The sequence below is a fragment of the Astatotilapia calliptera genome, chromosome 14, assembly GCF_900246225.1.
Source record: "Astatotilapia calliptera chromosome 14, fAstCal1.2, whole genome shotgun sequence".
Lineage (NCBI taxonomy): Eukaryota > Metazoa > Chordata > Actinopteri > Cichliformes > Cichlidae > Astatotilapia > Astatotilapia calliptera.
In genome coordinates this window covers 6,903,152-6,920,067 of record NC_039315.1, presented here as the reverse complement: position 1 = coordinate 6,920,067, position 16,916 = coordinate 6,903,152, and positions in this window count along the sequence as shown.

Genomic DNA, 16,916 nt, shown 5'->3' with positions numbered 1-16,916 from the left:
ACTGTTTGTATGTTCAGAGAGATTCAAACAAGTGGCTTGCTGGACATTGTTATGTAGGGCTCTGGCAATGCTCACCCTGTTTCTCAATACACAAAGGAACAGATAGCAGTCCTACTGACGGGTTAAGGGGCTTCTACTTCCCTGTCTGGCTCTCTTAGGGTAACTGCCTGTCTCTCAGAATCTCGTCCATTCTCTTGAGAATCTTATGGTAATGGCACATATTGATCTGCTGTCCTTGATGAGTTGGAACACCTGTGCAACCTCTGTAGGGTAGGCACTGCTGCAACACGGACCCTAACAAAAAGCAAAAATAAGTGTAAAAAAACAGACAGAAATGATGAGGAGGGAAACAATGTCAGTGGCCTCTGCTTTACAAAACTATTCCTGTTTTGCAGATTTCTCATTGTTGCCCATCTAGTGCATCTGTTGTTAGTTCCATTAACACACCAAAGCAGCTGAAATTAACAACCCTCTCTGCTACTTAACTAACCAGATCAAATCTGCTCAATATAGAGTGAAAGGTTTTATTTAAAAAAAAATGTCTTCATTGAGTTTTTCATTCATCAAAAAAGAAGAAAATTACTAATCATAACATACAAAACAGACAAACAAAAAACCAACACAAACAACAACAACAAACTCTTGCATCACTGACATGCCGTGTTTGTGGACTGCCTTTTTTAACAGTATGTTGTCCACATTCTCTTCAGATAAGTCCATATCCTGTCCAGAAATGGTCCCCGTATACATTCAAACCAAGAAGGAAAAATTTTAGGGTCTGTCGGGAGCTAAAATTTCAACTACAACCTGCACATCCTCCTGAAATATTTTATTTTATTTATTTTATAATATTTATACTTTATGGGCCATTCCCATCCCTTTCCATGTTTTCCACATTTTTTAAAGTATATTTAAGTGTATTGATAATGAAAAATAAAACAAAACAAAAAACAACTGAGGTCAAAGGCTTAAGTAGACATGGCTAACTGTCAATATCTACAGGAGGGATTAAAATATGAATGAAAAATGTTAGGTGGAGTGTTGGTAAAACAGCTGGTTAGACTTATTACATTCAGACATTCTCATAGATGCCAATCTGATGCTGAGCCTGCATCTGGCTGTATTGTCACACACTGCACATGGTTAGAGCTGCTGTCCTGTCTCCATCGTAAAAGATTTCCTTGCTGATGAACTAATAAAGTTATTAACATTTTTTTCATGCTCCATCTTCTCTGCATCACACAAGTTGGCCAAGGTGGTTAGCAAGAAGAAGCTCATCTCTTACAATGCTAAATCACTGAAGCTCATTTACTTGCTAACGCTAGCTGTGGTTCCACACAAAGTGCCGATTTTGAACTGACCTCAGAGCAGTGAAAGCAGACCAGTGGCAGCTTGCCTTTTGCTTAACTGGATGGTTTTTAGTGTCTGTGCATAGCATTGCCATCGTGTCCAAGCACTAGTATCAAGTAGATGTGGTGTATCTTTTCTCACAGTGCAGTTTTAAAATTTGTCAGCCCCAAAAATATAGGGCTTCAAGAACTGATGCAAGCTTCAAGTCTATCTTCTTTTTATCTGCCACGGAGGAGTCAGCAGGTACAGACTTGTCAGATTTTGACCACAGTGCCTCAGTGGTGATAGCTGGGAGACTGATACTAGGCCAGTGCTGTGATTACTTGTATGCTGTTTATGTGGTTGTGCATTTTCCTTACATATTTTTTTTAGACCTTCTTAGTTTCTTGTCAATCAAACACACAGAGTGCATCACAAAATTTGGTGTAGAAAAGAAATAAACAACATATATTTAGGCCTCTGCTGCTCCTTCATACTTATTTTTGCAGCCAGTCAGTTCAAAGTGAATACATGTACTGCATACATTTTCTCATATTAAGGATCTCCTCTATAATTATCATGCACTGATGTTAATCACAAGTTGGGAACATAATCTCCAAAGTTTAATTAGAAGATGTCATAAAAATGAGAGTACTATGATGTTATGAAACATGCGAGGGGTATTCAAATGATCCGAATATTTATTTTTGCAATCTTTAAAATTTGCATATGCACATTATAGTATATGGTAGTCTTAATATTATGGATGTGGAAACTGAGATGAAAAGCGTAAATTATTCTGCTTAAAACGTTCATTTTCAGCTCCATATTTTTATCCTTGTAGTCTGCTGCAGCAGCTTTGTGTGATTCACAGTAATTCTTTTGAAATCTGAATTTTATCCCACGCCTTTGTGTATCCGCTCACTGTTCATTCATTGTGTCAAACAAGCTTTAGCTTTGATTTCTTTAAGGAAACCCTGCCTGTAAATGAGCTTTCTTCTGATTGGGTGCCTGCTACAAACAGAAGTTTTAAAGAGCTGGTGGGAAGGGCTGTATGCCTAAAATGAGATGCTTCTTTCCAGTTTTCATCACTTAAAATATATATATCTATATTTACATGACCTGGCCAGTCAGTGACATTTACACTGCATAGCAACAAAAACCTGTCAGCTGCCCGCTTCATCATCTTTACTGAACTTTGATTGTGGAAGGAGGAAAACTGTCAATTTTGAAAGTGCATGTGGGGACAGTCAGAAGCATGACGTGCTTTTTACCTCTAACTAGGAGAAAAAGAGTCAGTCACAGTGAGTGCACACAGCTCTAAGCAGAGTGCTATGCCAATGTTTGGCCATAAAGCACCAACTTGGAGAGGCTGTAGGAAGGCACGAGTGAGAGATGTAATGCTCAGAGGAGACCAGAGGACGTGCACTTCCCATTAATTGTGGCTTCATGCCCATGGCTGCAGTTGCAGGGAGTATTTGTGTGTTGATGAGGACACTAGTGGCTTCCCCCTACATCTACAACCGTGCCTCCTTAAGCAGAGTTGAGAGCTTTTGGCATTCTGAATGTGAACTGCAGTGACAGCAGTGGTCCAGCATACAGTAAGCCAGATGAAACTCTTAAACCTGGATTTCAAATATCCTTTCAGTGTTAAGGATGAGTAGTACTCTTAACTTCCCCCTTTTCTCTTTTGATGTCATTGCTCCTGAACTATAAATAAACTTCTACCTCAGAGACATTAAACTGACTCAGAGTGAATTTGTACTTGGGGCACCAGAGAAGAAAGGAAATCTCGCACTGCTTTGTTTGAGGTCCAAGTCTTGGCACAGTACATTTTCTCTGGACAATTCTACAGACTGTCACCTCAGCACAGGCTGAACTCTAAACAATGGCTACAGCAAAATAAGAAAGACAGTGCACAGCTTTGCCACAAATAGAAATTGTGTGGTAATAAGTGTTCATCTAAGGAAGAGAACTGCTGAGTGTGTGGATTAATTAGAACTACTTTTTCCATTTAGAATTCAATTTAACAAAAAACAAAACAAAAACATTGAGTAATTAGTTAAATAAAATTAAAAGTTTACAAGCAAAAAACTTTCCACCTGAAAGCCATGGCTCAGAGTTTCTTTCTATTTCCTCCTGTTCAGTTTTCACATCTAAAACAGTTTCTTTTTCACTGTGCATTTGTTGCTGTCATTCTTTCCTCATTCTGTTTGAATGATTTAATGGATCCAAGTGTGATATTAATGGTTTCGTGTAAACATTTTCGTGGCGCTCAAAATAGTCTCCTCTTGTCTTAAAAAAAAGTCCTGTTCTGCTAGATATGATAAACATATTTGATGGCAGCCTGTTAATGAGGCTCATCCTGTTTACCAACACCAAGTAATGGTACCATTATCCAACATTAATCATGTGCTAGTTATTTATTTATTTTGTTTATTTCATGCTTTTTTTGAGGGGGATGGGGGTGATTTTATCTCTTCTCACAGGTATAAGTTCAAATCTTGGGTAAACAAAATGCCTTAGCAAAAACTTATTATTTTCCAAAGCTAATGAGGTCATAACAAGCAAATTCTCTCGGTATGTCATTAGTCAGTCCGTGGGGAAATGATAGTGTTCCAGGTATGAAGCAATTTATTTGGTTTCTCACCAGTGCATGTTTTCACTGTGAAACCTGAACCTTGTCCACTATAATGAACACTTGACCAAGAATTTGACTATAGAAAAATATGCTGGAATAGAATAATTTGCTTTGGTAGCATGTACTTGTTAAAATGTGATGTATCAGTGTTGCAATGATACACTGTCTGGATCCAAGTCTCCACTGCATGCTGTAACGTTTGAACAGAACTGAGGCCCAAGCTCTGCATCTCTTATAATCTTCTATTATCAGCACTTTATTAAGTATATCTACAGCTACAAATTTAAGCTATAACAGCGCAGAGTATAGCCATCCCTTCCCTGTCACCAATATTTTTTAATGGTTTAGAAAAGGTGAATTTCTGACAGACAAAATAAGCTTTCAGTGAAGAGATTAAGGTCAGGATCATAATTTTCTGGAAGCAAATAAATCATGCACCATTTCATTTAAAAATAAAATTTAAAAAATAAAGACGATGCTTTCCAAAATGTCAAACACAAGGTTTTAAAATGGTAGTCCACAAACCAATGATTGACCCATGGTGGCAACACCCAAACAGAGCACTCCAAGTGATGACCCAGAACTCTCTTTTATTACTTGGGCTGCAGGGACTGAATTTTCTGTTACAAAGTTCTGGTTACTCAGATAATTTTACACTAAACTTTTAAGAGGAACTTTCACTCACTTTTCTATGGACTGGTTTATATGCTCAAATCACATGCTTCCCATTCATTGTGACCACATTTCAATGAAAAGTGAAAGACACTGTAAACATTATATGTAATGAGGTTAAACAAAATCCACATTTTTGAAGATACACCACTGAATTAAATCCTAAGTGCTATTTATCTTTATCTTGAGAGTTCATAGTAATAATATGTCATAAGCAAAAAAGCTGGCTAAATAGAAATGCATCTATTTGAATTCACTGTAACTTTTTATTTATTTAATTCAAATTACAGAAGGAAATCAGGCACATCAGAAGTCACTGGTGGAAACCTTAAAAATGCCTTCATAAATATTGTAAATCAGATTCAGTATAATTCATTTGAAGGTATCCATACACACTAACGATGGAAGGCGTTACAACTCGGTGAGCCGTAGGCGGGAAAGAGATGAATATAGAATCAGGCTTAGTCTAAATGTGTGTGTGTGCTGTGTGTGTCCCCATAAATGTTTGGTTTCTGTTGAATTTTTTTTGTATAGAGCAAAGTGTGTCCCAGTTTCCTCTCTCAAACACACAAGAACACTCCCTGTCCAGCGTGTGTTCTCAGGAAACATGCAAGGGTTTCTTTGTTCTTTCTCACCCTTTGCTCATCAAAACTTGAAACTAGTTAAAAGGAATCTAAAGGTCATAAATGGGTTTGATGGTCCTACTATTAATTCACACGTCAGTTCAAAGGCTTTCTTAAGCAAGAGAGAGATTCACCCGCTATCTATTCATGTTCACTTTATCATTATCATTGGTCAAATAATAAACTATTCCTAAAGATCTTGTCTAGCTTAGTCTTTTATCCCATTTCAGAGTATAATTGAGTCAGATGTTTGTTATAGTGAGGTAAAATAACACAGTTTTGCAAGTTCAGATACATTACCCATGACAAAATCAGATGGCGTTTAACCTCAGGCTGTTTGTTTTTCCTCAAAACCGTAGATGATGTGATAGTTTCACCAAACCTCAAAAAATCTCCAGCATCACTGAGGTGGAGTTTAAAGATGTGCGTCTATTTTTAGATGTGCGGATTAGAATCAGGCTCTAAATGTCCAGTGAAGCGTGAATGATCTTTTTCCAGAAGACAATTTAACTTCATTTGGCATTTGACCTGAATGACACAGCTATTTTCATCAAGCACAACGTTTTGGAGAATAAAGACGTCCGCACCTGTTTTCTCTGGGCGTGTTTTTGCATCTTCTTGTATCTCTATTAGCTTTTTTAAGAATGTGTATGTGTAGGCCACAGTAGACACTTTAGCCTGTGGTGTGACTGGGCTGTGAGCCAGCAACATCTGCAGGGGTTGTGTGAGAGTGCTGCATGGCGAAGAAGCTGAAGATACCTGATCAGTGTGATGGATGCCTATGAGCCTTGTGTGTGCACCGACATGCGCACCTGCTGCCCGTGCCCCACTTATTGAATCCATGAATCAATTTAATGAGCGGAGGACGGGGTCAGGACTTCAATAAACACCCCACCAAGCTTTCAGATTTAATGTCTGCTAAATGAATGATACTGTATGTTCGACAAACACCCACAGCACAACACTTCAACTGTAAATTGGAAATTGGTTTTGAAGCAAACACCATGTACAGTATGTGCTGTTTGCTTGGTAAGTTGTACAGCTTGTGCATAAACATTTCCAGCATGTAGTTTGACTGCAAATGAGTTCAGACTAACAGCAAAGTATAATTTAGTTGTGCGCCTCTGTGTGCCTGAGTGTTTGTGGCAGGGTAAAGAGTGAGACTTGAGAAAGAGAATCAGACATCTTCCATTGGTAATCAATACTGCAGCAGTGACCTGAGCATTTGCTTCGTGATTCCTCCCATTTAGAGCTACAGGGCTGGCTGACTGACAAACATTCACAAAATCATGATTTCCAAATGGAAAAAAAACCATGGTGACTTGTAGATGTACATATGTGCTGATACCTAAAGCCATCATTATCCTCCTGCAGCAAACCTTTGAAAAACCTTGTCTGAAGGTCACTGTGCTGCTTTGTTGTATAGTCAGCTGGATGCTCACAAAATTCTTTTCAGCTTCAACTTCTTTTCAGTTGCTCATTTTTGCATGAAAATAACCCATATTCATCTTGTAGCGCAATTTCAGGGTAAAATAATTGCTGTCAACCTCCTGATCTTCGCATGCTGTGATTATAAACTTAGTTTCTCCTCTACTGATTTGTCCACAAGTATGCTTCCATTGCTAAGCTTTAGCTTCAGGCAAGTGGAAGCTAAATTGGCTAGTCATTCATATGTAAATTGGGTTGTTACCTGGGAATTCTGGAGGGAGGGGAGTGGGGGTGTGTGGATGAGGGGGTGGGGGAGCTGCTAAAAGCGGTGAGCTTCCTTTTGTTTCATCTTGATGCATTCTCAATCATCCAGGGAAACAAATCTCCAAAAGTCACCAACTTGGAGTGTTTCAGTTTGCCATCTTAGGGAGAAATCAACACACATGGGTGTAGGTCCTTTGTTGCTGAGATTTATTGATAAAAACAGTACAAAAAATCAACCATTTGTACACATTTTTACAAATAATTATAAAAAGTGAGTGAGTACATTTCAACATTTTCAGCAATCACTCACAATCCTGGCACTGCCATGGTATCTGTAGTCTGCATTTACCACATGTGTATCTGTTGCAGTGAACACATCGCACAGTGGCATGATTGTTCTTGCAATTGTGTTTGACCTGACACATGGCTCTTTTTCCAGGGCTCGGTGTGGAGGGTTGTGTCAAAGGCAACTGTTCTTTTCTTGCCTTCTTCGCAGCTACATGAGAGTGAGCTAACTCCCTTGCAAGCTCCACCAGGAAGTCCACCCGTCTTTCCTTCGTCCCGGAGCATGCTTGATACAGCACATGTGCATTCAGTGCTGCCATGTCAATCATGTTATAAAACACGGCAACTGGCCAGCGCCGTGTTCCTCTGCGGACAGTGTACTCCCGAACCATCTGGTCCATCACATCCACGCCACACTTTGTTTTGTTGTAAAGGGTGACAGTGTTTGGCTTCCTTTTGGTAGTGTTATCAGTCTGAACCACGCCGTGCATGCTGCTAAGAATATAGACTGTCTTCTTCCGTTTGGCCGCATACGCCGTCAGCGTGGCAGCAGAGGTTGAAAACACCTAAGAAATAAGATAAATTGTTATTTCCATAGCACTTTTACACACAATGAAAGGGAGACAGGTCCCCACCTGTTCTTCACGCCACACTGTGCCATCTTTCGCTGTCTCAGTCCCCAAACAAGCTCTCTTTTTAGGTGGAGAAGCAGTCTCCTCATCTGCAGTGTGAACAAATTCAAATTGTGAGCAATGGGAAGGTCCAGTATCTCCTCCTTTTTCACATCGCTTTCACTTGCGCAAAAACTTCTTAGACGGAAAACCACCATCCTCGGCACAGTCAACAAGATTCGCAGGGAAATTCCTCAATCCACTAGACAGACAGATCGCAATGAATTCACCACTCAGGTATGTTGCAGGTCTTTTCTGGTTCTATGTTTATGTGTTTCATTGTGTGTAAAAGTGCTATGGAAATAACAATTTATCTTATTTCTTAGGTGTTTTCAACATCTGCTGCCACGCTGACGGCGTATGCGGCCAAACGGAAGAAGACAGTCTATATTCTTAGCAGCATGCACGGCGTGGTTCAGACTGATAACACTACCAAAAGGAAGCCAAACACTGTCACCCTTTACAACAAAACAAAGTGTGGCGTGGATGTGATGGACCAGATGGTTCGGGAGTACACTGTCCGCAGAGGAACACGGCGCTGGCCAGTTGCCGTGTTTTATAACATGATTGACATGGCAGCACTGAATGCACATGTGCTGTATCAAGCATGCTCCGGGACGAAGGAAAGACGGGTGGACTTCCTGGTGGAGCTTGCAAGGGAGTTAGCTCACTCTCATGTAGCTGCGAAGAAGGCAAGAAAAGAACAGTTGCCTTTGACACAACCCTCCACACCGAGCCCTGGAAAAAGAGCCATGTGTCAGGTCAAACACAATTGCAAGAACAATCATGCCACTGTGCGATGTGTTCACTGCAACAGATACACATGTGGTAAATGCAGACTACAGATACCATGGCAGTGCCAGGATTGTGAGTGATTGCTGAAAATGTTGAAATGTACTCACTCACTTTTTATAATTATTTGTAAAAATGTGTACAAATGGTTGATTTTTTGTACTGTTTTTATCAATAAATCTCATGAGGTCATTCCATGCGTTGAGGATACAGCAGAAAGGACGAATGGTTGCTATTTAGATGTCTGTGGCAGCAATATCCCAGTAGTGAATACATTTTTCTTCATCCACTGGGGACGCAGAGACTAATGGAGCATGAGAGTGGCATTTCCCCCGGAGTTGTGTAGCTGAGTCACGCCCCCGTTTGGAGAGGAGCTGCAGGCAGCAGTTGTAGGAGACTGAGACCAACAGGGCATGCTGTGAGAGTCTGGGCCAAATCGGGGGTAAACATCGATGGCAGTAATTGGAGACGAGCACAGCAGGGTATTTCATACATTTCTGATCCATGTGGCTTCATGGACTATCTACTGAGTGTGGGCTTTTTGGGGTGAAAAGAGGTGATTGTTTGTGTGCTCGAGGTGTTTCCCAGTTTTTGCACGTAAACTTGTGAACCTCCCCCCCATGATGTATGATCCATGTTTTATAGGTCAAGATTTCATTGATTTGAATGAGTACAAAATTCAGAGGCGCAGAGTACATTTTCATACAATGACTCTACCTGTGAATAGAAGTGTAGACAAAGAAAAGACACACTAAGCTGTAGCTGTCCATCAGTTTTTCTAATTTAGAGGAGCTCCAATGGAGCTATTAGTGCTGTATTTGTATTGAATCAATATCATTAGTCTTTTCATTACATTTGTTTAAAGAACTCCTTCTCAATCAATCCGTCTGTGTCTGCTGCTTTCTTTTTGCATTAATTCCTAATCCTGTCTTGGTTATAGAGGAACTATAGGCACATGTGTAAACATTAGATGAAATGAACACCTTAAAATTATGAAAGCATGATATAAAATAGCTTTGAAAGCTGGATTTTCCAGGATTCAGAATGCACTTTATGACACACAGGTGTAATTTCCCAGTAATAACTTTTGGTGTTATTTAAAAAAAAAAAACAATTTGCATGTTGTACATTGGAGTTGTTAGCAGAAGACAAAAGAACACAAAAATCTATGTAAATATGCCCAACTGCTGTTTTAAAAGCACAGCGGTCACAGAAAAATGCTGCACGCTCATAGTACTTAGCTTCCTTGCTTTTAGAATAATTGCAATTGAAACATGTGTATTTAAACACACTATTGCAGTGCATTACTAAACTTGTTGGAAAAGTAAAAGGTTAGCAGTGGGAGTCACATCCTGTGAGTCTGTTGAGGTCTCTTATCAGTGTCTGCTGCTTATCACTCAGCCCCACAGCAGCTGAAACACACAGAGACTGTTCTACCTGCACCTGACAAGAAATTATCTTTATCACTGTCTATAGCGTGACATTCTCTTGTGTGGTTTTTTTTTTCCTATGGATCACAGATGAAATTATTCAGTGCAAACAAACAGCAGAAATGGGGAGGCGATAAGTGAAAATTATTTGATACTTTCACAAACAGCAGCAACCGTCAGAGGCTCTTTCACTCAGAACCACCATTACGCATCAGTTCATTTTGTGATTGTGTTTTAAGATGATTTTTGTTTTAATAATAGCTTCAACATGTTGATCATCATTTAGCTGAATATAAATAAATATAATCACATTCAGTTCTATGGGAACTTTTCACCACAGTTAGCTCATTGTGGTATTGCAGCAAATTTGCTATCATCAACCCTACACAAGTCTTCCCCAAAACCTAAATTAAGTTAACTATGGGCGATCGTGGCTCAAGAGTTGGCAGGTCGTCTTGTAATCGGAAGGTTGCTGGTTTGAGCCCCGGCTTTGACAGTCTTGGTCGTTGTGTCCTTGGGCAAGACCATTGCCTTTACCCATTGCCTTCTAGTGGTGGTCAGAGGGCCCGGTGGCGCCAGTGTCCGGCAGCCTCGACTCTGTCAGTGCGCCCCAGGGCAGCTGTGGCTACAATGTAGCTTGCCATCACCAATGTGTGAATGACTGAATGTGGTGTAAAGCGGTATAGGTTCCTTAGGGACTGAGTAAAGCGCTATACAAATATAGGCTATTTACCATTTAACTTAAATGCAGCTTTGGAGAGCAGCTCAGGGCTAGATAGATCATGTCAAAGCACTTTTATTCAAACAGCATATTTAAAAACAGTTCAGCTGTTGTGCTTTCAGTTTAATGGCAATGCAAGTATAGAAAAATATACACAGAATGGGGAATGCACATTAAATGCAAAATTGCTGATGCTACACTTCACACAAGTTAATTGGCTATTCATCGTTTTATTGACCTCAAGGGTCATTGAAATGCCATTTCAATTCCAAAGAGGGTGAATCCTAGATTTTTACATATGGACATTTCTGGCTTGGAGTAGTTTTTAATTTGCCCACAATTTCATATGATAAATGATGTGTTCAGTTGGAATGGGCTATTAGTTGGATGGAATCACAAAATTACAATCACCCATTAAAATGTTTTAAGGAAATACAATCAAATATATGGCCCAAGAAATCAATTAATGCATGGTAAATCACCTCAATGGACCCAACAATAACTGTTCAATAGCTATGATGCTGATATGCATCATAGCTACATAAGTTGTTCCATCTGCATTAAGTCAATCATGCAAGCGCAAACTGTTCCTCTGTCATATTGTCACTTGATGTAACACACACACACACACACAAGCCAAACAAAGACACCCCCCCGTGTGTCATTTTACCAACAATAGTGTGAAAACTTTAGATCTGTGGAAGAGACAAAGTGATAAATGGCTTCAGTGAACTTTATTATTTAACTTGTCTACAACAACTGTTTTACTTCTTTCATGAATTTTACTGTATATGATCTGTCATTTATTATTGCTGTATGTTGGGCATGAAATGACTTGGTACTGAAAACTTCTTCTACACTGTGTCCTCCCTCTCTTTGCAGTTATTAGCTCCAGACATTAGGAGAACAAGTGGAGTAAAATGTCTCATTTACAACTTTTAAAAATTCGTCATTCTTCAGCCTATTCTGCATTAATGATGCAAAATGACACAAAGTACCCTGCCCCGGGGGGAACCTACACAGACTTCATTACAAGGTACTTTTAATTAGTCTTCGTAATTAAAAGCAGAATATTGGGTGCAGAAAGGCCGGAAGCTAAATTGATATGGCTATAAACATTTGCATGTTCATTGGTCAGGGTTAGCAAACCATCTCGTTACTCAGTCAGATCCGACAAGAGGCTGGAGAGCTGAACTGGAGAGGGATTTAAAAGAAAATGTGTATGACACCTTCTTAATTAAGTGGGAAGGGAGTAGGGGGGCTGTATAATGAGAAAGTAAAAACTAGGTGTGAAGTTGAGTATAGACATTTTCTCTTCTATTTTGGGATGACCATATGCTACAATATGTCGTCCAGAAGGGCTTCGTAGTATAATACACACCCAAAGGCATATACTATTAAATGTATCCTCCAGCTGCACGCTAATTTGCAGTGTCAGGTTAAAAAGACTATAGTACATTATAATGATGGAGATGGTTTAATGAGTTGAATAGACCTTTTTGAATCGAAAAAAAGCATAGCTATATGTATGTATGTATGTATGTATGTATGTATAAATAATATGATACAGGCACAGAAGGGGAACAAGTGCTTACAAAACAGTATGAGAGGTTTTTATCACATGTGATGAATGCAGTTTATCTCAAATAGCATTTTACACATGATTTGAGGTGTACCTAAAAATCTGTTCATATAAGCAATGTAATGCAGCACTGTAATGTAGTGGTTAGCACTACCACCTCAAAGACAGAAGTGCCTTCTTTGTGGAGTTTGAATGTTCCTTCAGCGCTGAATCACAGAATAAACGAAATTTATTCACTCTTTAACTAATTTGTGAGATTCATAAGAGAAATCGAATCATTCCGTAAGTTCCAGACACTGCAAAAAGTCTTTGGTTTATCAGCCTAAAAGTTAAAATACAGTTAAATACAGACCTCATGTTTTCACTTTTGTTGATTTTCAAAAAAGCATAGAGCTTATTTATGCCAGGCCACGCTCTGTAACAATCACAGTACCAACACATTTTCCCGAGCCTTTGAAATTTCAACAGTAATACATTCATCTTTCTGCATTCCCAGTTGTTTAGGCTTAGTTTTACCAGGTATAATAAACTAGATGGAGGTCCCGGAATAGAGTCATTCTTTAAGAAGAATGGTAATAAAAGTGAAAATGTCCAAAAAATGGATGAGATTTATAGGAAGTTCTACAGAGAGTAGAAGTTTGCACTGTTTTATGTGCTGGTGAAAACAAGCAAACGTTCATTTTAAAACATGAAACCTGTGATACTTCCAGCAGTCCTGCTGTGTGCTGTCAGATTTTGAATGTCTTCAATATTAATCAAGTTTGACTTTTTTTTCTTTCAACATTTAAACCTGTCCAGTCACATTTCAGAACATTAAATTAGAGTTAAATGACATGGAGCTTCCATGAATCATTAACCTCACAGCCTCAGAATTGTTCAAATCCATGCCACAGAAAATGAACAAGCGGCAATTATCTTCTTCTTGAGCTGCCCGGTTGCATAAGAGCTCAAGCTGAGTATTCAGTTGAGTTTCATTAAATGGGAGTTCAGTGTTCTGTTAAACATTTTGTTGCTTTGAAAACTTTTAGTGAAACTTTTAGTTAATAAGAAAAATATTTATCACAAAATTGCATATTATTGAGTGGCATCTATATTTCAACTGAACAGAGGAAATCCTTAGACATTCCTGAATCCCTGATCTCTACGTTGAGGCGATCTAGTGGGAGTGTTGGGCAGCCACTCTTATCATCTTCTCACCCCCTCTCTCTTACTTACTAACTCACTTACTTGCTCGATCTCTCTTTCATACACATTGTGTGAGTGCAAAAATAAGATCACAAAGCAATATCAGTATCATCAGTACAGCTTTTCATCTGCATGATGGACAACATACAGGAGTTGGGTAATGGACACATTTATTAAAGCTTATGCTATAAACATGGTTCAACTTGTCTACCACAAGCCCAAAACAGATTTAGTGTAACTAAAGTAATATGAAGACAACTGTAAAGCCTATAAGCATGGAACAGAAGAGAGACTCCCATTAACAACAGATCCTCACAGACAGACTGGATGGGTCACCGTGCCAAACAAGCACACTCATTTACAAAATTACTTATTCAACAATTATTTCCAGAGAACTAGCTTCTAGATATATCACTCAAACACACACACTTGTTTTCATATCTTAATCAGACATCTAATTGACATAATGCTTTCCCACGCTGCTTGCCGTACACCATCGAAAATGAAAGCCCAGCCCTATCCCTTAGCCTAAACCTAACCATAACCTAATTGTAACCCTGACACTAAAACCAGATATTGAGCCTCAAAAATGCCTTCAAATTCAAGTATAGTGATGTGCCAATTTTCTGTCCTCACAAAGATGTCTAAACGTTCAATTCAATTCAATTTTATTTATATAGCGCCGAAAATCACAACAACAGTGGCCTCATGGCACTTTATATTGTAAGGTAGACCCAAAAATAATTCATACAGAGAAAAATGCAACAATCATATGACCCCCTATGAGCAAGCACTTTGGCGACAGTGGGAAGGAAAAACTCCCTTTTAACAGGAAGAAACCTCCGGCAGAACCAGGCTCAGGGAGGGGCGGGGCCATCTGCTGCAACCGTTTGGAGAGAGAGAAGGAGGACGGGATGAAAGACATGCTGTGGAAGAGAGACAGAGATTGATAACATGTATGATTCAATGCAGAGAGGTCTGTTAATACATAGTGAGTGAGAAAGGTGACTGGAAAGGAAAACTCAGTGCATCATGGGAATCCCCCGGCAGCCTACGCCTATTACAGCATAACTAAGGGAGGATTCAGGGTCACCTGATCCAGCCCTATATGCTTATAGCAAAAAGTAATGTTTTAAGCCTAATCTTAAAAGTAGAGATAGTGTCTGTCTCCCAAATCCAAACTGGAAGCTGGTTCCATAGAAGAGGGGGCTGAAAACTGATGGCTCTCCCTCCCGTTCTACATTTCAATACTCTAGGAACAACAAGTAAGCCTGCAGTGCGAGAGCGAAGAGCTCCAATGGGGTGATACTACAAGGTCATTAAGATAAGATGGGACCTGAATATTTAGGACCCATCTTATCTTAATGTAATCACACACAGACAGAGACACACACACACACACACACACACACACACACACACACACACACACACACACACACACACACACGTGTATATTTTTCAACATTTCTTACTGAACAAAGTATTGACAATGCTGTTGAGGTCCAAAGACCTGGGAATATTCTCATCGTTTTGTCTTCTCTCCTTCTTCTACTTTGAAGCACCATGTTTTGTTTTGTTTTTTGCTTGGCTTGGTTAACTAAATTTATAGTGCTGTGCTGCATGTCAAACATCCAACTGTGACATAGTTTGTGCGGTTTGTGCTCATTTTCCATAAATGACAGCACAGTTAGGAAGTACAAGTAATACACTTACCTGGTATGCCAAACACTATCAAAACTTTTCAGAAAACTTTTAATCAGCACAGTTCAAATTGACTTAGCATGTGCAGCTAAAATTCAGTTCATAAGAAAAACTTAACTGCATAAATTAGGCTTTGGTTCACAAGGTAGAACCATGACTTAAACATATAGTGACATTTTTAAAATACTTCCAATATTAAACGTAGTGAATACATATGCATGCCATGTAATGCAAATTTGATAATTATGTTGACTGGGCCCATTCTACAGCTGCCTTCCAGCTGCGTCATTGGAAATCTTTGACAATGACCACATCCATTAGTAAAGAAGAGACACTGAATAGTTTGAGTATGAAAATTACATTTTTTGAAAACATGATTGGGATGTTGTTTTTAATTTTCTCATTGGTCACATAAAAACTTTAAAAACTAACAAACAAAACAAAAAATGAAACAAACAAACAAAAACACTACAATGCCTTGAAAAAGTGTTAATTAGTGGTCTAGTCAAAGTCTGGATGCCCAACTAGTTATTAGATTTAAGGGCAATTACTTTTTCACCTGGGTCCAGGTAGGTTTGGGTGTCTTTCAGTTAATATATGAAATCACTGTCATTTACTCAGGTTATCTTTGTCTAAAATTAAAATTCATTTATCTTACACATGTGTGAAAATCTGTGCAAAAAAACCTACAAAATCAAGAAGGGAAAAACACTTTTTACAGCACTGTACCTCTCATTTGAAAATGCAATGAAAGCTACATTTATACCGTCTTATTCAACTAAGAACAAGATAGTGAAGAGAGTGTGGCAATTATTGAAAATTGCAGGTGCCAATAGCTAGATATTGTGACAGAGCCAGTCTTTCTATTTCAGTCTTTATGCTAAATTACCATAACCAGCTGCTGGCTTCAGGCATATATTAAATAAACACTTATGAGGAAGGTGTTGATTTATTATTTTTTCCACCAACTTTATGCCAGAAATCAAAAAATCTAAACCTGGTGCTTGTTTTTAAAAACACAGATGTGACTGAAAACACAGACTGGATGATGCAAATTATTTTTTTAACCTTCGAATTACAGTTTCTGGTCGTTCCACGGTGCAGCACAGAAAATCACATCACCAGCAATGTGCAGAGACAAAATAAAAAGCATTTTCTTACTCTAAATGCTGGGGAACAATGCAACGATCAAAGTTTTAATTTGATTGAATTTTATTTAAAAGAGTTTTAGTAAATTTTGAAGCAATTTTACAAAGCTGATAAATCATTTCTGAACTCAACTGGAAGCAATTTTCAGACATTAATCAACTAATCTAACTCCAGTCTCAGCTGTGCTGCTGTTCTGTTGCAAAAAGTAATTTTACTTAGAGTAGGCTTTCTTTCTCTCTTTTTCTTTCTGTCTCTTGCTCGATGTAATGTATGCTGATTGCAGAGCCTATAGAGAGTGAACCAGCTGCCTCTGATAAGCTCTGCATTGTAATCTGTGCCAGGTGAAAAGAAAAAATAAACTTCCAAACTTCCAGATGCCAGTTGTGAAATTCAGTCTACAGCACATTTAACATAGGGTGGAAAACAGGTGTCAGTAGATG